This window comes from Bos javanicus, chromosome 12 (genome assembly GCF_032452875.1).
Source record: "Bos javanicus breed banteng chromosome 12, ARS-OSU_banteng_1.0, whole genome shotgun sequence".
Lineage (NCBI taxonomy): Eukaryota > Metazoa > Chordata > Mammalia > Artiodactyla > Bovidae > Bos > Bos javanicus.
This window is the reverse complement of record NC_083879.1, coordinates 83,503,633-83,526,011: the sequence shown is the minus strand read 5'-3', so window position 1 is coordinate 83,526,011 and position 22,379 is coordinate 83,503,633. Positions and strand designations below refer to the sequence as shown.

Below are 22,379 nucleotides of genomic sequence, written 5' to 3'. Positions count from 1 at the left end.
TTCCTTGACCTCCCCCTCCACCCATTTTGCCCACTTCCCCGAAACCAGCAGTCACCCGTCTGCTCTCTGTGTCTATAATGAGCTGTTTTAAATTTTTGTTTCCTAGATTTCACCTAAGGAAGATCTCTGTCTTCTCTGACTTATTTCACTTAGCATAATGCCTCTAGGCCCACCTCTGTTGCCACAAATGGCAGATTTTCATGTCTGAATCATGGCGTTCACTTTTGACCTTATCATACCGTCACTTTTCTTTGCCGACTCCAAACGCTGCTCCTGGAAGCCTGCAGATTCGATCCACTCCGCTGGAAAGTCCTACTGGCTTCTCACACTCAGCATGTGCAAACCACTCTGTTTCTCCATTGCCCAGGTGCTCTGAATCCCACGTGAGGTGTTCATTTCCCTCGGGGCTCCCTCCCTCCTTAGTGAGATCTCCTGATTCGTGGTTACAGAGGGAAACCTTGGCGTCACACGCCTTCTCGCGTTCCTCAGCCAACTCCATGTTCATCCCCGCGGGTTCCATGGTCACGGAGTCTCTCCCCTTTTCCTCTCCTTTTCTGTCTTCATACTGACCCTTCGCAGAACATCCTTTCCCCTTGTATAAAAGATTGACGTCAACGTTAGTTTTTAAAGTTTTGCCGTTAGTGAACACTGAAGGATACAAACAGCAGCCCTTGAGATTTTATTGCTCCCTTTGACATAGATTGAATGCTGAGCCTGTGCTTCATTGCACGACCCTCATTCGACCTTGATTTTCGGAGACTCTCCGTCCTGAGTAGTTGATCCTCCCCTTGACAACTTACGAGGACAGAAGGGCAGTGTGTGTCCCCCTACCCCCCGGTCACCATGACACCCAGGTCTGATCATGTTTCCTTCTCTACTTTGGATAAGGAAGCTCAGGTCAGAACAATATATTATTAGATATTTCCTTTATTTCTCCCACATGTATTTTCTTCAATACTTCTCCAATTATTGTCATATTTTACCTCACTCCTTGTGTCTTTGTCAACTGCCTTAGCTCGTTTGCTTTTTGTGAGGCAGTTTGTACATGATTTAAGGATTATTTCTTACCTGGACGGCTGTCTGTCCAGCCCCATGCGCGTTCTGCAGGGTCCGGAGGTCACCCCCCACCACCTTCTCTCCCACCCTTTCCTTGACGGCTCAGTCTGCTTCTCTGCATTTGCTCCTGCAGTTTCCCCGCCATGGGGTATCTTCCACCACCCCCACCTCTCCCGTTCAACAGGTTCCCGTTCATGCCATTCCTTAACCCAACAGCAAAAGTGGATGATTTACTCTTCCTGTGAAAATAATTGTAAGTACCCACCATTGTTCTTAGTAGTTTATGTAGGTGATCATGTTAGTATTTCCTTTCAAGAAATGTACGGGACTATTAATGCATTTAGAGGTAAAGTTAGCCTGACTGGAATGCTGTACAGACAAGCAGAGACCCACGTTTTATTCAGATTCACCGCTCATCTTCTGCACTGTTTGGGAGCAATTCATTTCTTCCTCCTGAACACATCTTCATCCTTTATTTTTTTTTTTTTTTCCCATGGAAGAGTCACAGGGGAAGCTCTGAGAGTCATTGGGCCAGTGACCTGAGTGTACAGTGTCCACAGGGACACGGCTCGGGTTTCGGTTCTGTTTCGTCTATTCAGTCTTTCTAAATGCCACCACTTCTCTTCTATGAATGACCACTGTGACAATGACACAGCCCACAAAAATGCCAACCCACAGCAATGGTGCATAGACACAACATTGGCAGCAGGCACTTTTGGTAACATTTTAAGTGTTTTTTTAAAAGAAAATCAGAGTCACTGTGGAGCCTCTTTTCTATTCATCAAACATCAGTTGTTTGTTTTCCGTCTGTATTTTCTTTCACAGTGTGTATGGTAGAAAGCATGTCAAAATGGGACTTGGGAACCACAGATCTTGTGCCTTAAGAAGACGACTTAAATTTTCTGTGTCTGAGTGTTCTGTTCTGCAAAATGTGTTTTCTTTCACAAAAAAGACCAGGCTTCTGGGAAACCGAAATAATGGAAGGAGGGATAACCACCCTTCATTTTCCAGGGAAGCAGGGAGAGTGGCTTCCCCAGTGGCTCAGATGGTAAAGCATCTGCCTGCAATGCAGAAGACCCAGGGTCGATCCCTGGGTCAGGAAGATTCCCTGGAGAAGGAAATGGCAACCCACTCCAGTACGCTTGCCTGGAAAATCCCATGGACAGAGGAGCCCGGTAGGCTACAGTCCACGGGGTCTCAAAGAGTTTGACAGGACTGAACGGCTTCACTTTCTTTGTTTCTCAGGGAGAGGGGAGCCAGGAAGGGCCCTCGCCTGTGTCGGCAGCTCAGACAAAGCCTCCAGAGGCTCATGTGGGGGTGGGGCCTGAGTCCTCAAACAGTCCTGCAGCATCATTTGGGCCATACGGGTCCCCATTCCCCAAGTCTGGTTCTCTAAGATTTTAGGATATCCCCAAACGTTTATTTTCTTCTCCCATCGGCCAAGACCCACTTGTGTTGCTTGTGAAGGTTAGATCTCTGCCTGCTGGAGTCAGTTCCCGTGGCCAGCAGTCCACAGTGAAGATTTAGGAGAAACTGAGACCAGGTGAAGTACTGGAAGCTGCAGCAGATCTCAGGGTTTGTGGATAATGAAATTACTCCTGCTAATCAAATATCTTTATGGAGAACTTATTATATATTAGGAACTGAGTTAATAAGCCTTTTCTGCATTATTCCCTATAGTTCATGGAAGATACAGGATTTTGAATCTAGTGAAAATGAGCTAATTGGAAAGACTTAGCCTGCAGGTTAGTGGTTGTTGATGATGATGATGAGGTGTGAAGTGAGGAGTCTTACAGTTGGGGTCAAGTCTATATATTACTGTTTCAGTTCAGTTCAGTTCAGTCGCTCAGTCGTGTCTGACTCTTTGCGACCCCTTGAACTGCAGCATGCCAGCCCTCCCTGTCCATCACTAACTCCCGGAGTCCACCCAAACCTATGTCCATTGAGTCGGTGATGCCATCCAACCATCTCATCCTCTGTTGTCCCCTTCTCCTCCTGCCCTCAATCTTTCTGAGCATCAGGGTCTTCTCCAGTGAGTCAGCTCTTCACATCAGGTGGCCAAAATACTGGAGTTTCAGCTTCAACATCAGTCCTTCCAATGAACACCCAGGACTGATCTCCTTTAGGATGGACTGGTTGGTTCTCCTTGCAGTCCAAGGGACTCTCTAGAGTCTTCTCCAACACCACAGTTCAAAAGCATCAATTCTTCAGTGCTCAGCTTTGTTTATAGTCCAACTCTCACATCCATACATGACCACTGGAGAAAAACCATCACCTTGACTAGACGGACTTTTGTTGGCAAAGTAATGTCTCTGCTTTTTAATATGCTATCTAGGTTGGTCATAACTTTCCTTCCAAGGAGTAAGCATCTTTTAATTTCATGGCTTCAGTCACCATCTGCAGTGATTTTGGAGCCCCCCAAAATAAAGTCTGACACTGTTTCCACTGTTTCCCCATCTATTTGCCATGAAGTGATGGGACCAGGTGCCATGATCTTAGTTTTCTGAATGTTGAGCTTTAAGCCAACTTTTTCATTCTCCTTTTTCACTTTCATCAAGAGGCTCTTTAGTTCCTTTTTGCTTTCTGCCATAAGGGTGGTGTCATCTGCATATCTGAGGTTATTGATATTTCTCCCGGCAATCTTGATTCCAGCTTGTGCTTCCTCCAGTCCAGGGTTTCTCATGATGTACTCTACATATAAGTTAAATAAGCAGGGTGACAATATGCAGCCTTGATGTACTCCTTTTTCCTATTTGGAACCAGTCTGTTGTTCCATGTCCAGTTCTAACTGTTGTTTCCTGACCTGCATACAGGTTTCTCAAGAGGCAGGTCAGGTGGTCTGTTTGAGGTGTCCCAAGTCCTGTTGACGCTACTGGCAATAACCCCAACTTTTGGTAAGTTTCCTTCACCTTCATAAAGACAGAATTTGAATAACTATTAATTGTAGAAATAACTTCGACATCTCCTGGAATTAGCCTTGACTTGGTGGTAAGCTCTCTCCTTGGCCAATCTTTCAGTTTTCCAGTCCTAATTAATTTGCTTATGAAGTTACCAGTGGATTGATATTGAGCTCCAAGAACCGTGTTGACCAGGAGCAGAAGCTCAGTTGTGGCCACCAGCGTGATCTTTGTGACTTACCCACTGGGGAGAAAGGACAGCATGGTGGATTTTTGGTACGGAGAGTAGCTGGCCATCTAGCCTGGTTTCAGCAAGTTCTCTTTGAGATTGAAAAGCATAGATAGTAGCTTCCTTTAAATAGAGTGGTAAAGTTAATAAATAGTGATGAGTATTTAAAGGTACTCCAAGAAACGTGTCAAATAAAGATTTTGGTAAAGCAAACCCTAACTACCTATCAAGGTCCTTTGTCTGAATTATAGATGGCAAAAGGTCTCAGGCAGGGCCAAAGAAAACTAAAATATCCCCAGTGAAGCTTAAAGTGGGGAGGTATTTTTATTGCACACCCCAGAGGAGGGCCGTTAGGATGGAAACAGTCGGGAAAGAGCAGGCTCTCGTCTTCCGCCAGCTGCGCAGAAACCCCAACACCCTCCACAGAGTTTCCGTCTTCTCCTGAACTGGGCTGGGCTGCACCCTCCAGGACGCCTCTAGAAGGGTTTAGTAAGAACTCTGTGCACACACCGTGCCTGCTCACCTGCGGACGGCAGTAGGGATGAGAAGAGTTCCAGGCTACAGTCAGCCGTCAATTCAGGTGAATGACTGAATGACAAATGAAGGTTCTTTAAAAAATACTACCAAAACAATATTCATGTTAAGAAGCAAGCCTCCGGCCATAGAATATTAAATAAATAATAGATACCACGTTGTTGGCAATTGAAAATCGAATTCCAGTTCTCAGTACTTGGGGTCAGTGGGCTTCTGTGCACCAACCCAGCGCCTGGCTCGATGGGCAGCTGCGCGCTGGTGCTAAGCAGTGGTTTGCACTGAATGCTCTTGCTTCTCTTCCTGTGTCAGGGACGTCCTCCCCCCCCTTCTCTGCTCCATCCTCTCCCTCTGCCTCTTCCTGTCTCTCCCCATCCTCTTCCTTCTTCTGTCCACTGCTGACAGCACGCCTAATCCAAAGGAACTGTTGAACAATGAAACAGACAGGAATTCAGCATTTTCTATATGGTCTCTTGAGTTCTAATGTTAAAGGAAAGATCAAAAAAAGTTCTAATCCAATTATTATTTCCCAAGGCTTTCCCACATATCTAAAAAAAAAAAAGTGGCACAGTTTTGAAGATAAGCAAACAGAACTATTACCAGCCTCACATCTGTGGCCAATATAACCTTTTCTTCCTCCTCTGTCTCTCCCTGTCTTTCTTTTATTAATCAATTGGTATGTCTCCCACAGACCTATATGTATAAGAATTTGGTTGAATCCTCTTTTGCCTAAACAACTTTAGCTTAAATATAAAGCCAGAATAACCTTCAAGACAAGAATACATTCTTGGACTAAACTTAAAACTTTACTGATTTAGAATTTGAGAAGATTCAATAGTAATTTGTGCAAAAAAAAAAAAAAATTATTTAAATACATTCCTGAGCTCTTTTAGGTCAAGTTGGGGCATTTGTTTTTAATTTCAACAGTGTTCTAAACATGCACCATTCTTATCTAGTCATTGAACATGGGCCTCGTAACTGCTGGTGGGAGTGTAAACTTGTACAGACACTGTGGAAAACAGTATAGAAATTCTTCAAAAAAATTTAAACTAGAACGACTGTATGATCCAGCAGTCCTACTTCTCAGTGTATAATGCATATTCAAAGGGATTAAAATCAGGATCTCGAAGGGATGTCTGCACCCCGTGGTCACTGCAGCACTGTTCACAGTAGCCAAGATGTGGGAACAACCTAAGTGTTCCTTGACAGAAAGGAAACTGGTACATAATATAGCAGAACATTGTTCAGCCTTAAAAAGAAGGGTATCCTGCTACATGCTACAGTGTGGATGAACTTTGAGGACAGGCTGCTGCTAAGTCACTTCAGAGGACCCCATAGACGGCAGCCCACCAGGCTCCCTCGTCCCTGGGATTCTCCAGGCAAGAACACTGGAGTCGGTTGCCATTTCCTTCTCCAAATTTATCTCCATAAGCAACCGCTTTTCCCAAAACTTGAGTCTTTGAGTCGGGAGTCAGTGTTTATCCCAAGATATATATCACATCCTTCCAAGTAAGATCATAAAGCAAAGTAAAACCTTTAAAAGCTCTAATATATTTTTCTGGGTCCTCTAAATAGTCTCTGAGATCCTCCTTGATTCTTTGTATTTCTTGATAAGAAAAAGGCTTGTTATCAATAACCTCAGATATGCAGATGACACCACCCTTATGGCAGAAACTGAAGAAGAACTAAAAAGTCTCTTGATGAAAGTGAAAGAGGAGAGTGAAAATGTTGGCTTAAAGCTCAACATTCAGAAAACTAAGATCATGGCTTCTTGTCCCATCACTTCATGGGAAATAGATGGGGAAACAGGGGAAACAGTGTCAGACTATATTTCGTGGGGCTCCAAAATCACTGCAGATGGTGACTGCAGCCATGAAATTAAAAGATGCTTACTCCTTGGAAGGAAAGTTATGACCAACCTAGATAGCATATTCAAAAGCAGAGACATTACTTTGCCAACAAATGTTGTCTAGCCAAGGCTATGGTTTTTCTCCAGTGTTCATGTATGGATGTGAGAGTTGGACTGTGAAGAAGGCTGAGTGCCGAAGAATTGATGCTTTGAACTGTGGTGTTGGAGAAGACTCTTGAGAGTCCCTTGGACTGCAAGGACATCCAACCAGTCCATTCTGAAGGAGATCAGCCCTGGGTGTTCTTTGGAAGGACTGATGCTAAAGCTGAAACTCCAATACTTTGGCCACCTCATGTGAAGAGTTGACTCATTGGGAAAGACTCTGATGCTGGGAGGGATTGGGAGCAGGAGGAGAAGGGGACGACAGAGGATGAGATGGCTGCATGGCATCACTGACTCGATGGACATGAGTCTGAGTGAACTCCGGGAATTGGTGATGGACAGTGAGGCCTGGCGTGCTGCAATTCATGGGGTCGCAAAGAGTCGGACACAACTGAGAGAGTGAACTGAACTGAACTGCACTCTCATAGGCTGGTTATTTCTCCCTGTGGGTGCTTCATGAAGAGGTAACAGGTTGTGTGGCTGTTCCTCAGTCTCTCTGGCTGTTCTGCGCCTATATCCCAGGGATAGATTGGAGAAACCTGCTATTGTTTATCTCTTTGTCTCCTGGCCTCCATCTCATCTAGCAAAGTAAGAGGACAGGAGGGAGCTGAAGGAGCCACACTCAAATCTATACCCTTAGGACATAAGTCTGGCATATTTCGCAGAGAGAAAAAGGGCAACACATATGCTACTTCTACCCATTTCCGTGGTTCTTTACAGAACCGGTCTAATTGTAAAATAGTATTATACTTAAGAGACCCTCCAAATGGCCACCATTCGCCATCCTCCAGTGGATACTTCGGCCATGCAGTATCACATAGGAAGACCAGGTATGTCTTCTTTAAGCCCTGGGGATCAGATCTATCCCAGTTTTTCAGGATACAGTTCAAAGGAGTGAGGCTGGAATTGTTAGCTGCCATCTTGTCCTGAAGAATCCCAGACAAGCTCCCAAGATGAAAGGTTGTTGCTGAACCACGCAAAGATGCCAGGATTCTTGGCCTCCGGAGGAGAAGAATTCAATCCGGGGCCAGGGACAAGGCTTGATCACTCAGAGATTTTGTGTAATAAAATTTTATTAAAGTATAAAGGAGATAGGGAAAGCTTCTGACACAGACATCAGAAGGGGGTAGAAAGAGTATAGTTTGAGGACATAGTAGAGGGAAATAAGCCAGTCATTAGAAGACAAACACTGCATGATTTTACTACCGACTTGCTGTATCTAAAGTAGTCGGACTCATTGAAGCAGAAAGTAGAGAGGTGCTTGCCAGGGTTGAGGGGTGGGGAACGTAGGTTTTGGTTCTGTAAAAGGAAGAAACTCTAGAGTCCACTGCGTAACACTGTGGCTATAGTTAACAATATTGGCATGTACAATGAAAAATTCATTAAGAGGACAGATCTCATGTTATGTGCTTTTTGCTACAATAAAACAAACACACAGAAAGAGATCTGCACCATTTCTAATGGACCATATGTTCTGCTAGCTACTGAGTCAGGCGTGACTTAGCCACTGAATGACAACAACGGTCTTTATATAACCTTATACTGTTGCAGGCAGTAAAACTGAAGTTCTTCTAAATTTACTCTATAAAGCCTACTGATTTGCTAATTCAAATAGGTTTCCCCCTGTTATTCACAATTATTTTCATTATTCTTCGGGGGCATACCTAATGAATGATGCGCTGGTTAACAATGAGGCAATGTGAGCAAGTGGAGAAAAGCGAATGATTGTTATCCAAAGTGGATTCGGGTTTCCCGAGAGCTTCCCAAATCTGTTTTACTATAATCAAACATTTTTCTCCTCCTTTCAAAAAACAAACGTTGAGGGATAATTTGCATGAAGAAGTCTGTATGATCCTGTTCCAGCGCCTATTCTGATGGTTGGGGCGGGGGATGGATCCCAGGATAATTAAGCAGCCCGCCAAATGATGGATTGGATTCTGTTGGTTGCTGCCAACTAGAATCATGAGAGAGCTGCGATAATCACTGGAGTCAAAGCGGGGTTTCACAGCTCAACGTGGTCTCTTTTACCTGTCATGTGTAGGAGGAGGAAAACCTCTCTGAGCAGCACCTCCTGGGTGGTTGGGCTCTCTCTGTGCCTCCCTGGGGCCTGGCCTGCCTGCAGAGCCGGGCAGATGCTTCTTCTGCAGTCTTGGTTCCTCCCTTCTTAGCATCCTCCCCACGGGAGTCTGGCACGCCGCACCCAGCCCTGTGGACCAGCCTGATGGTGCATTCTGCCCTGGGAAGACCTTCCCTCCACCAAAGGAATGGCATATTCATCACGATGCCTGGGTGGCAGCTGGAGAGGGAGTCACAAAGACACGATATAAAACTGCGGGGCAGCGAGCGGGGCTGGGGGGCCAGGAGCAGCGGCTGTTAGAAAGGAAGAGAGCCGGCAAGCTCTGGGGTCAAAACGTGTGTCAGTGAAGCATCCAGTTTGATGGGAGCCAACGGGGAGGCCCTGGGGTCCCCAGGCTGCAGAGGCTCTACCCGCCCTGCCTTCCCTCAGCCCTCCCTGGGCTGCGGGCACTCACTGGTCTGTGCTGGGGGGAACTGGTGTGCTCGGCCCTGACCTTCCCCACTCCCTGTCTGAAGTTGCAAAGCCTCGGGGACTCACCAGATCCTCCCCACAAAGTATTTTTAGTTTTCCCTTGTGGCCTTTTCCCCAGGACAGAAGACCAGACACAGTTCTGTCCTCGCAAGCAATCTAGAGAAAGCTGGAAACTCAGCTTCCTTCTGATGCAGCCCGGAGCTGCACTGAATTCTGACTCCTCTGGGCTCAGCTCAGACCCCCTGCCATACATCAGGAGGCCCTGCACCATGCCCCATGCCATCTGTAACATCCCCCGCCCATCCCCAACTCTGTGAGGTCATAGGAGCATCTCCAATTACAGACTAGGACACTGAGGTGTGTGGTGGGTGACCAGGGAGGGGGTCAAGGGGGCTGCTGAGGCCAGAGGCCTCCACTTCCTGGCTCGGTCAGGTCATGAACGTGCCCTTTAAGCAGGCGTGGACCCCCGGGCGGTGAGAACTGGGGCAGGATCGGTTTAGAATCAGGCTGTCAGAGCCACAGGGTGAGGCTTCTTTCTTATAAATAAAGCAGAGTTGAGAAGGCCTCCATGTGGAATAACTTCGGTGACACTGTTCGCTCCAAGTGTATCAGTAAGGTCTCTATAAATGACTGACAAGAGTGATTAAATGCCTATTTAACTCATTTGGATTTCCCAGGTGGCGCAAGTGGTAAAAGAACCTGCTTGTCAATGCAGGAGGCAAGAAAGGCAGGTTCAATCCCTGGGTTGGGAAGATCCCTGGAGCAGGGAATGGCAACCCACCCCAGTATTCTTGCCTGGAGAATCCCCATGGACAGAGGAACCTGGTGGGCTACAGTCCATGGGGTCACAAAGATTCGGACATGACCTAAGTGACTTAACACACACATACAAATCACTGGTAAAACATGAATCTTTTACTTTCTAAAAATATGATGTAATGCTTTAAACATATTCTATATACCCTTAAGATTACAGTCTGAAAACTGGCAGGCTATAACATAATTACCCATCTTTTTCACATGTTCTTTCTTTTTGTAGGACTACTACATTCATTATGAATATATATATATTGGCAGTATAAGGCAATATATATATTGCCTTCTCCATATATATAAATGGATATATGGAGATAACAGTTCAGTTCAGTTCAGTCTCTCGGTCGTGTCTGACTCTTTGTGATCCCATGGACTGCAGCACGCCAGGCCTCCCTGTCCAACACCAACTCCTGGAGTTTACTCAAACTCATGTCCATTGAGTCGGTGATGCCATCCAACCCTCTCATCCTCTGTCGTCCCCTTCTCCTCCAGGGTGCTGGAGACACCTTTAAGGGCAGGTGGTGCCTCCCTTAGATGGATGGCAGAGATCAGCCATCAGGATGGAGGAGGGATTTGTAGACAGTGCTAACAATCAGGACGGTTCCTCCACTGTTTATTCTAGGTTAATAGCCTTTTCTTCTGTGATCCCTTGTCCTACCACCTGTGGTCTTGCAGACACAGCTCTTCCATCTATGTTTTCTAAATATCATTTTGTTTCACTGATGGCCTTGCTGGATTTTAGACTTGATCAATAATTTCAATTTAATATTAACACAAGCATGCCTTTACCGCTCTGTTAAAAGGAAATGGCAATCCACTCCAGTACTTCTGCCTGGAAAATCCCATGGACTGAGAAGCCTGGTAGGTCACAGTCCATGGTCCATGGAGTCACAAAGAGTCAGACATGACTGAGCCACTTCACTGAAATCTGCGTCACCCCCTAGATGGACTCACTCCCCTGAGGTCCCCAGTGTTGAAGGCCAAGGGTGAGCTGTAGGGAGGGGCAGTGTGGGCGGGTCGGGAATGTGGGCTCTGCAGCCACCAACCTGCCCTTTGCACCCTGTGTTGCACTGACAAATCACACCTCAGTTACCTCATCTGTAAAATGGGGATAATGACGGCTGCCAACCTCGCTGCTGTGAGGATTAATTAGTGGACTTGTGTAAAATGCTTTTCACATGACCTGACTAATGGTAAACACAAAATGATCATAGTTATATTATTATTAAACAACAGATTTTAAAAAAAAATCAGTAACCCACAGATGGTATCTATTATAGACTCTTTAATTACAAAATTTTGAAACATGTTATTCTAATACATATTAGAAAATGGAAAAATATGGAATTTCATAACAGAATTCCCCTTTTCTGGATTTCAGTTTCAGTACAGCATTTCCCTATAATATGGAAAACAGTAATAACAACTCCTTCACGACCTCTGCCCTTTTAAGTCACATAACTATGGTATAGCAAATTATTATATCTGTGTGTTCTCTTCTGATGTCATAAAAGTACAGTTTACAGTGTACGTTCTCTTTATAAGTTATGAGTATTATTGAAAGTAAAAGTCGCTCAGTCGTGTCCAACTCTGCGCCCCCATGGACCATACAGTCCATGGAATTCTCCAGGCCAGAATACTGGAGTGGGCAGCCTTTCCCTTCTTCAGGGGATCTTCCCAACCCAGGGATCGAACCTAGGTCTCCTGCATTGCAGGCGGATTCTTTACCAGCTGAGCCACAAGGGAAGCCCAAGAATACTGGAGTGGGTAGCCTATCCCTTCTCCAAGGTATTTTCCCGACCCAGGAATGGAACCAGGGTCTCCTGCATTGCAGGAGGATTCTTTGCCAACTGAGCAATAAGGGAAGCTCTGAATATTACTAATGACTTCCATTTATGGGACGTTCTCCCAAGTGTGAGGCCCCAAAGAACAAGATTAGAAACATATATTTTTGCCATTTTATTTTCTAATTTTGGTAAGTATTGTTATCCCCACTTGCAAATGAGGAGGTAGATTTCCCTGGTGGCTCAGACAGTAAAGCGTCTGTCTGCAATGCAGGAGACCTGAGTTCAATCCCTGGGTTGGGAAGATCCCCTGGAGAAAGAAATGGCAACCCACTCCAGTATTCTTGCCTGGGAAATCCCATGGATGGAGAAGCCTGGTGGGCTACAGTCCATGGTGTCACAAAGAGTCGGACACGACTGAGTGACTTCCCTTCACTTCACTTCAAGATGATAAGAAAGATGGAATGACTTAGTGATGGTCACACAGCTAGTATTTGAGTTGGATTTAGAAAATCAGGCCTGTGAACATTTTTTCTGAAAATCACTCTGCCATATTTCCTTCCTATACCATAAAATGACAAATATGATATCAGGTAGCCAGGGAAGTGCTACTTGGAAAAGGGGGAGTGGGAAAAGAGAGATGTCAATTTTAATACATATATTTTATGCATTATATATTTCCTGGATATCATCTATCACAACATTTCTATTTTTTTCTTACACTTGTATTGATATATTTGACAAAATTTTTATTTTCTACTGCAGGTAGCTTTATATACTATTTCAATGGGACTTTGTTTATATAGCTTTCTTTTTCTTTTTAGTTCAATATTGGTCTTTAGAGGATTTTTTCAAGGCATAGCAAGCCTGGATGGTTAGGTTGAACACAGCCAAGAGAATGGGAAATAGAAGCGATAACAAAATAATTAAGCTTAACTTGTAGCGAAGCATTATTGATTTGTATTTGCAGTGTTCAAGGTTGCAGCCACAGGTTTTTTTGCCCCCTGGAAGTGCAAATAAAAAGGTCAATATAGAACATGAATGCACAAATGAATGTAGTTTTAGGACGGCCGATCCTAGTTTAAAGTGAAATAATTCAGGCTATTACAATCTGGACATGTAACCCCCATGAGGTCAATTAAAAAGAAGTGTGTGAGCAATGTTTCTGGGCAAACCTGTGTTAGGGAAGGCTGGGAGGCCATAACAAGGCAGATTTGTGCTTGCCGTTGACTTCTCTTGCTGGTGGACGAACACGGCAGTCTATTTATTAAAAGCCCCAAGTTCAAGCGGCAGCCTCCCACGATACCAGCCTGCAGAGGAGGAAGACGGACAGATCACCACGGCCTTGACTCACAGTGGCCTTTGTGGGCACGGTGGCCCCCGGCCCCAGAGGCTAGTGTGAGTTACAGGTGATGCTGGGTGGTTGGCTCTCTCCCCAGGAAGAAGGGAGGCCCACCAGCTTCCAGCCCCCTGTGAGGTCTCCAGGAGCAAGCTGGGAATTGTTCTCAGACGCGCTGACATCTCAGTGTCCAGGACATGCCTGCTTTTATTTGGTGAACAGAGGCCTGCAAAAATGTCCTTTCCAGAATGGTATCTGCTATTGGAAAGAAGCTCCGCTGTTGGGCACACTAGTTATTAAGGGTTTCTCTAGGTGCCAAGAGGCTTCCCTGGTGGCTCAGACAGTAAGGAATCTGCCTCCAAAGCCGGAGACCTGAGTTCGATCCCTGGGTGGGGAAGATCCCCTGGAGGAGGGCATGGCAACTCACTCAGTACTTTTGCCTAGAGAATCCCATGGACAGAGGAGCCTGGCGGACTACAGTCCATGGGGTCACAGAGAGTCAGACATGACTGAGTGACCAACACTTGCCTCCTTGTAGGCTCCAATGCTATATACGTTCCAGGGTGACGGAACACGCAGGAAGAGAGTCGTGCATAGAGCCTGTCTCCTGCTCAGACACGAGCCTGCTGAATGCTTTTGTTCCTCAGCCCTTGAGGCCTTTACATCCTTGCTGGCCTGCCTGCCTCCTTCCCCAGGCGGGCTTTACTGTCGGGGTGTCATCCTCACCCACCTCCTCCCAGCTGGAGCGCATCAGACGCCTGGGCTTCCACAGCCTTTGCACCACGCTGGTTCCTGTCTGGAAACACGTCTGACCCCAGCTCCGTTATCTGCTCCCCCTACTCTTCCTTCAGGCCTCAGACTCCCACGTCACATTTTCAGGGAGTCTTTCCTGACCTCCCTGCTCCCTCCTCCTGAGATCAGCTCCAGTCCCTACCGGGCTCTCCTGCAGCCTGGGGTCTGACTGTGCTGCCTGCAACAGCAGAGGCATCCGCCTTCGTCCCCGGAAGCTGGTCGTGTGAAACCGGTGTTGGCAGGACCACATTTTCCGCAGGGAGAGTCTGGGCCCTGCCCCTCCCCTGGCTTCTGGCGTGGCTGGCAACGCTTGGCGCCCCTTGGCTGAGAGAAGCATCGCTCCCTTCTCTTTATCCAGCATCTCAGAGCGTTCTCCCTGCATCTCGCAGCATCTTCCCTCCATGCAAATCTGCCTCTGTATCTCTCCCATCTTATGAGGAGACCAGTCTCCCTGGATTAGGGTTTGGTAGGATTGGATGGGAATGACCTCCTCTTAACCTGACTCCATCTGCAAAGGCCCCAGTTCCAAATAAGAGCACGCTTAGGGGTCCTGGGAGATAGAACCTCTCCATGTCTGCAGGGAGGGTCACAGTTTGACCCAGAGCCCAGAGCAACCCGGCACAGTCTGCCAGGGCATGCTGCTCGTGTGTGGTCGCTCTGTGTTCCACATCCGTCCCCTGGAGCGGACCGGACCTCTGTTAGTTCACCTCTGGCTCCGTCTGGCTCCACAGGAAGCGACTGGCACGCAGTGAATGCTCCAGGATTTTTATGAGGGCATCTCTCTTCTGCCTCTCAGCTCACGCTCGCAGTGCTCCAGTCTCCCCCCGGGGCGGAGGTCAGCAGCAGGCTCCTCTGTGGAGGGGAGGGGGCCAGACCTTTACACAGAGGCAATGGCAGGAGCGGGTTTCCTGCAGCGGTCCCTGCAGGTGGAGCCCGCGATGGCATTCTGGCCAGTTTGACCAAAATGTTGTCGTTACACCTGATTTGTCTCAGTGTCGTGGCAAAATGGCTTAGAAGAAACTGGAATTCTGACTTTGGAAATTGCTCATGCTTCTATTTTGCCTTTGAGATATTTTTGTTTATTACAGTGGGAATTGTGAGGAAAATTGCTGTTTTTCTTCATTTTGGATAGTTAAGACATCTATTCTCATTTACAGCTAGACTCATTTGAAGTAAAGAAGTCTGTGAACTGGGAATACAGAGCATATTAAAATAACGTCACGAATGCCAAATCCTTTCTAACTGAAGGATTGGGTAAAATCACATCCTTCGACTGTCTCAGAAACTGCATTTGCAGATTTGAGGGCCCTTCCCTAAAACCAGGTGTCAGCTCACCTCCCTTATGTGAGTGGCCTGCTTTTAGATGACTCGCTCAGAGTGACTTTTCATCATTTCATTTGCTGTACATATAGCTTGCTATTATCATGTTTGCACATTCTGATCGTCTGACTAATTCTAGCAGAAAGATGCATTCTGATATGTTTGAGTATCAAGATGCTTTGTTTATATTTTGACTTTATTCCCTGACTAGAAACACCACCCACTGTTAGGTTTAAAAAAAAAAAAAAAAAACAAAAAACACTTTTGGCCATATGTATTGACAATAAAAATATTTTGTCATCTATAGATATTTAACACTTTAAATTGCTACTATATTTCCACTATTTCACTTCTAACTCAAGTTGAGAACTCTAAAACTTGTTACATATAAACAGTATATATAAACTTGTTATATACACGTGTGTGTGTGTGTGTGTGTGTGTGTGTGTATGGCAGATTTTTGTTTCTTTAGGGAGATATCTAGTAAGCCAAGGTCTCTGCCAGTTGACTGCATTATACTTGCCTTTTCATATAAAAGGTAGAGGGCATACCTGGGTCATTTTTCCCATGAGTAGGTCTCAGTAAATGCACTTGGATCTGCAATATGTGGTTTTCATTTTGTGGTTCCCGCTATGTTAAACACAGTGAGCTGGGATGGAATCATAACCTACGATGTAGCTTTTACATTAGGTTTTAGTGCTCGGGGCACCTGGAGTTCCCTTGATTCAATTTGGTGTCTGTTACAGGAACTGTTTGTTCTGAATTTAGGAACAGAATTCACTCTGAGAAATAACAATGTTTCACGTTTCAAAGTACACAAGCTTAGTGGTAATCCTGTTTAATGTGAATGCTGTAGCCACACAATAATTGCATACACTTCTAATGTGCAGTCGCTCTAACAAAAGACAACAACTTGACTTTTAATATTCATGAAGTCTGTTAAAGAGTTCCGATCTGCATGTATGTGGGATGACTTCAACTGATGTCTCTAACTGGGTGAGTCAACATGGCTCTTTAGAAAACAGAGGTGAGAGACTTAACAAGGTTTAATCAAGATGATGATAGGTTAGATCAGAGATTACTAAACATTGTGGTTTAATCAAGATGATGATAGGTTAGATCAGAGATTACTAAACATTGTGAGGAGAAAGGGGGTCATGACAGATGAGGGGATTAAGGGAGTTAATATAAATCATCACAGAATATAAAATGCCATGGCTTCTAGTGTTTTCTAAATATGAGTTAAAATGATAAATTATAGCATCATTTTAATAATCCCAAAGTGTAATATTTAGCACATTTTCCAAGAAAAACTATAAGCTAATAATTTGACTTTTATTTTTAATTTTTGTGAAAAGCTTTATGGAATTATCTAACAACTACATGTAAAGAATAACTTATATGTTTCTTTAATTTTATTTTCAGTTAATATCATATATTGATGAAAAGCCATGGCCTTGGGCGTTATACTAAACCCTGTGTAAAATAAGGAAATGGATTTGGCTGAGAGGAAATAATAACAGTGAAGTTTGCTTCTTTTCCAAAGTGAAAACACCTTTTGACCAAATCTAATTCAGTTACTATTTTTTCAAGAAACCAACTTTATACATACATAATTCACATACCATACAATACACCCATTTAAAGTATACAGTTCAATGGGCTTTAGCATAGGTTCATAAATGGGCAGTCATAATCACAGTTAATCTTAGCACATTTTCATCACTGCAAAGGGAAACCCCGTCCTGTAGTTATTACCCCTCTGTCCTAATATCTCAGACTATCCCGCTCAGCCCCAAGTAGCCACTAAGTTCCTTTCTCTGTCTATAGGTTTGTCTGCCCCAGACATTTTGTATAAATGGAGTCATAAAACTTGTGGCCTCTGACTGGCTTCTTTTACTTAGCACAGTGTTTTCAAGGTTACCTCTATTAGTTGTTTGTATCAGTACACCTCTTTCCACTGCTGAATAACATTCCTTCATATGGATAAAGGACAGTTTGTTTCACCATTCATCCTCTGACAGATATTTGAGTGGTTTCCATCGTTTAGCTGTCATAAACAGTTCTTCTATGAATGTTTGTGTACAGTTTCTTGTCTGCACAACTGTTACACGTTCCTTAACATGTGTACCCAGGAGAAAAACTGCTGGCTGATACGGCAACTTTCTGTTTAAACAAGTGAGGCACTGCAGGGCTGAGTCCCCAGGGGCTGTGCCATTTTCTGTCCCCCGCAGCAGTGCGCAAGGACTCCTCTGCAGCCTCCCCAGGGAGCGTGAGACACCGTCTCACTCTGGGTTCGATCTGCAGTTCTCTGATAATACAATGGCAAGCATCTTTTTTTTAAAATGAGCTTATTGACTATTCATTTGTATACATTTTTGGAGAAGTATCTATTCAGCTTCTTTGCGCAATTATTAATTGTTACTAATTCAACTTATTTTTAACTTTGATGATTTTCAGTCTTGCCCATACTTTAGATCCTAATAGCAAGACTTTTCCAATCAAAAAAAAAAAAAAAAAAGCAAACTGCCCTTCGTGTTACCTTCCCTCCTGTGCTCTGCTTTCTCTTGCTGCCTCCACGCACACCCTCCTGTTCACAGCCTCCGGTCTCAGCCCATGCATCACCTCCGCAGGGAAGCTTGCCCTGATTGCACTAGACGAGGGTGGGTGGTCCCGTCCTCTGTTCCAAGGGAAGCGTGTGCTTGTGTTTAAAGGACTGGAGCTGTCATGGAATCATCACCGCAGTCAGATCTGTCTCCAGCTGCTCGGCCTGCACTTCGTTCTTGACCCCTAATACAGCTGAGGGACTTGCCCAGGAACTCACATCTGTCAATGAGTGATCCAGGATTCAAGCCCTGATATCTCATCCCAGAGCCCAGCCTCTTCATCTACACTGGTTCATCTCTCTCCCTTTGGCAGTCTGTAATTCTTGAGTGAGTGAAAGTCACTCAGTCCTGTCCGACTCTTTGCCACCCCATGGATGGTAGCCTGTCAGGCTTCTCTGTCCATGGGATTCTCCAGGCCAGAATACCGGAGAGGGCTGCCATTTCCTTCTCCAGGGGATTTTCCCAATCCAGGGATTGAACCCAGGTCTCCTGCATTGCAGGTGGATTCTTTACCCTCTGAGACATCAGGGAAGCAAATAATGAAGACAAGTTCTAAACAGAATTGGCATTCTTTTGAAAGCCTAGCAAGATTTAGAGTTCCATTCAACACTACCTTTCCCAATGGTAACAAGAGGCTGCTTGGCATTCCTAGTAACAGATGCTGCCGTGCACAGAGCAGAGGTTTCTGCCATACTAACAGTGATCAGTGTAATGTAACCCGGGTGCTGGACACTCGGGAGGGTGGGCACCAGGGGTCTGCCCCCAGTGGGTACCCCTGAGCCCTGTCATAGAACAGGGGCCGGTCACGATGCCCCTCCAGACTGCAGAGGCCCCTCTACCCTTCACTGTCTTTGCTCAGCTCACCCTTGTTCATCCTTCAGAATACTGATCAGACATCATCACCTCTGGAGGCCAACCCTCCAAATTCAGACCACATGCCCTGTGGAGTGTGGAGGAAAACTGGAATCTTCTTTAATCCACACAAGTCCACATAACATAATTTAACTCTTGCTCAGTCTACTCTCACCGTTAACTCCTTGGGACCAGATGCTACAAAGGGGGAGTAAACTCTGGATTTGTAGTATGTCTCACACGCATGTTAGTTGAATGAGTAATAGACTCTATATCTCAGTCATGGCATGGCTGTGTATATGGCATAGCATGGCATAGCTAATGTCTGTAACTGCACTCAAGTAGGTATTTTCAGTTTAGCTGTATAGAATTAGTAAACCAGTATAAAGTGTTTCATAAAAAAAACACCAGGATCTTTGGATTTTGAATAATATGCTAGCTGCTAATGTAGTACGGTTCCTAATTTGTCTCCAAGGTGGTGGCAAAATTTCATACATTGTAACCAGGAAGGTGACAGCCAAGATTTCCTTCTCATGCTCATGGGAGGAAAAAGTGAGGTCATTTATGCTCCCTGGTCCCAAGAGTTTGGTAAATGACATTGGCTTGGTGACTCAAGGCCGTCCCCAAACTCTGCCTTCACGTTCATTAAATTTTTTTTATTCCTTCTTCATTCAAGCATGTATAGTTGCCAAGGATAAAGAAGCACTTGATATATAGAAATGTACTTTACAGTCGCTTTTCTGGGGTGTCCTTATTCTGAGCTGTCAAAGGTTCTTTCTGAGTTCATGCTGAGGGAGAAGGAACACGGCAAGCCAGGCACACGGTTAGTTCTTTAAGCTGCGCTGCGTAAAACCCACTGAGGCGGGAAGCCTTGCAGGGCGGGAGGGCATGTGAACCGGATGGCAGTCTGCTTCTTTTCTTCATCCTAGGAAGACGCTTAACACCTTCCTTTGCTTTATCTGTTGTTCCACATTTGTACTTGAAGGCTATCATGTTACTATTGTTAAAACCCGTGGGCTAGAATTTTGAGACTCCCTCTAAAGAACTCTTCACCATCAGGGCATTCACTTTAGTGAGATCCCCTAGTGCTTCTCTGTAACATTCGCATCTATTGCTGCAAATTCCATGTACATATCCCTGAAATAAAGGTGCACAGTACCTGTACGGTTTTCAAGCTATATATGATGAAAATACAGTGTTCTGGTGTTGTCTGCAGAGAAGATAAATCTTGTTTTCTCTCTTTACATCTCTCTCTGTCCACCCCCACAATTTCTGTTTGCCAAGAGATTGGTCATTCGGATGTCTTGAGTTTGGAATTAAAGCTCTTCTTTCTTCTGCCTAAATGCTTCTTTTGCTCTGGAAAATAGAGGAGGAAGGCTCCTTCTGCAGATGCAGACATACTAAATTAATATCCTGAAGCCATAACCCAGTTACAGGACAAAGGGCCATCTGAGTTGAAGCAGCCTCTTCATGAAAGGCCAGAACAGCAGCTCCAAGAATCAGCCTGTATCTGAAACATCAAGAAGATCTCCTTCAAACAGGCACATGCTATCCTAGCTTTTTATTCTCTGACAGTCGAATAATTAATTGCAATGAATTTGTAAGATTATTAAAAGCTTTGAATTGGGTGGAGAGAAATAAGGAACATAAATCTTGCTTTTCATTTTTTTTTTGTTTATTGTAAGTGGCTGTCAGGGCTGTTTTTAATTTATTTAATATTCTTATTAATAACAAGTCTAATTAAGAAATCCATTAGAAGTCTGTGAAGTTAATTTAACAGGGGGAAATCCTAATGGAGTGTTATTGGAATTGTCTTTATTAAAAGAATGTCACAGGCTTTCATGGGTCCTTAATCAGAATCTCCTGTCATCTGAATTAGACAGTGTAGTCAAACTTGTATATTTTTAGATTTTTATTATTCGAGCTTATCTCAAAGCATTTTTGGCATATGTTGTATATGTCACTGAGTAGGTACATCTCCCAGACAGTGGCTGCTATGATGTCAGGAGTTTGGAAATTGGATTACTTTAATTTATATAAAACATTCTGAGTGTAGCAGATTAAATGATGTTTACCCCTAATGAATTCAGCGTCTTAAAATTCAGTGACCGACAGTCACTGTAGAAGTCACACAAGAGCTTTCAATCAAGCATGCATTACAAAAGCAAATCATTCCCTTCTCTAGAAAGGTCTGTATTTTCTGCCTCCAGCTCAGCATATACATACAGGTATAAAATATTTGTTTTAGGAAATCGAGGATGCAATTTTAGAATACCTGAGGCTATCTTTTGACCATGATAGAGAAATTATAATTTCACATATTATCTATGTAGATGTTACTGAAAAGTGGTTAAGTCAAAACTCAGAGGTGGTTTCTTTGTCCAATTTAACAGTAGTTTGAGATGTTAGGTATTTCTCCCTCTAGCAGAGGCTGAGAAGTTTGGGATATCTTCTCTTTCAAGGGGCTGTAACCTTCTTGTGAGGAACAGGAGTGCTTGTAGAGTGCAGTCCCTGCAACACTTAGGAAAATGTCATTTGTGTCTGCCTAAGGTAGAAAGAGCTCCCCGGGTGGTACAGACCCTGCCTGCCAATGCAAGAGGCACAGGAGACACAGGTTCAATCCCTGGGTAGGGAAGATTCCCTGAAGGAGGGCATGGCAACCCACTCCGGTATGGCCAGAGACGCCTGGAGGGCTACAATCCACAGGGACATAAAGAGTCGGCTATGACTTGTGTGAGTAACAACAGCAACAACAATAAGGCAGAAAGAGCACCCCTCCACCAGAACACAGAGTGACTCGGCAGTTTTATTCTGATGGAATTCCCTGCTAAACCACAGCGCTTTTAAAATTTGCTTAGGATTCTTGTTACATCATCTCGGAACCCTTTACATTTGTCGTGGGCTAGCAAAATCTAGCGGCTTTCTGATTTTGTTTTCTTTGTCTTGCTGTATCTTCAGATCAGATCAGTCGCTCACTCGTGTCCGACTCTTTGCAACCCCATGAATCGCAGCACGCCAGGCCTCCCTGTCCATCACCAACTCCTGGAGTTCACTGAGACTCACGTCCATCGAATCAGTGATGCCATCCAGCCATCTCATCCTCTGTCGTCCCCTTCTCCTCCTGCCCCCAATCCCTCCCAGCATCAGAGTCTTTTCCAATGAGTCAACTCTTCGCATGAGGTAGCCAAAGTACTGGAGTTTCAGCTTTAGCGTCATTCCTTCCAAAGAAATCCCAGGGCTGATCTCCTTCAGAATGGACTGGTTGGATCTCCTTGCAGTCCAAGGGATTCTCAAGAGTCTTCTCCAACACCACAGTTCAAAAGCATCAATTCTTCGGCGCTCAGCCTTCTTCACAGTCCAACTCTCACATCCATACATGACCACAGAAAAAACCATAGCCTTGACTAGACGAACCCTTTGTTGGCAAAGTAATGTCTCTGCTTTTGAATATGCTATCTAGGTTGGTCATAACTTTCCTTCCAAGGAGTAAGCGTCTTTTAATTTCATGGCTGCAGTCACCATCTGTAGTGATTTTGGAGCCCAGAAAAATAAAGTCTGACACTGTTTCCACTGTTTCCCCATCTATTTCCCATGAAGT

At 44.8% G+C, this 22,379-nt stretch overlaps 1 protein-coding gene and 1 long non-coding RNA gene across 5 annotated transcripts in view; one reads left to right on the top strand and one right to left on the bottom strand.

The window, feature by feature from the left end:
* Nucleotides 1–22,379, top strand: part of NALF1 (NALCN channel auxiliary factor 1) — a 606,190-nt gene that overhangs the window by 277,070 nt on the left and 306,741 nt on the right. The window lies entirely within an intron of this gene.
* Nucleotides 4,885–9,565, bottom strand: LOC133258597 (uncharacterized). Its single transcript, XR_009740093.1, has 3 exons — nt 9,256–9,565; nt 8,753–9,020; nt 4,885–5,137 (listed from the first exon to the last, which is right to left on the bottom strand). It is a non-coding gene; the product is annotated as an uncharacterized LOC133258597 (long non-coding RNA).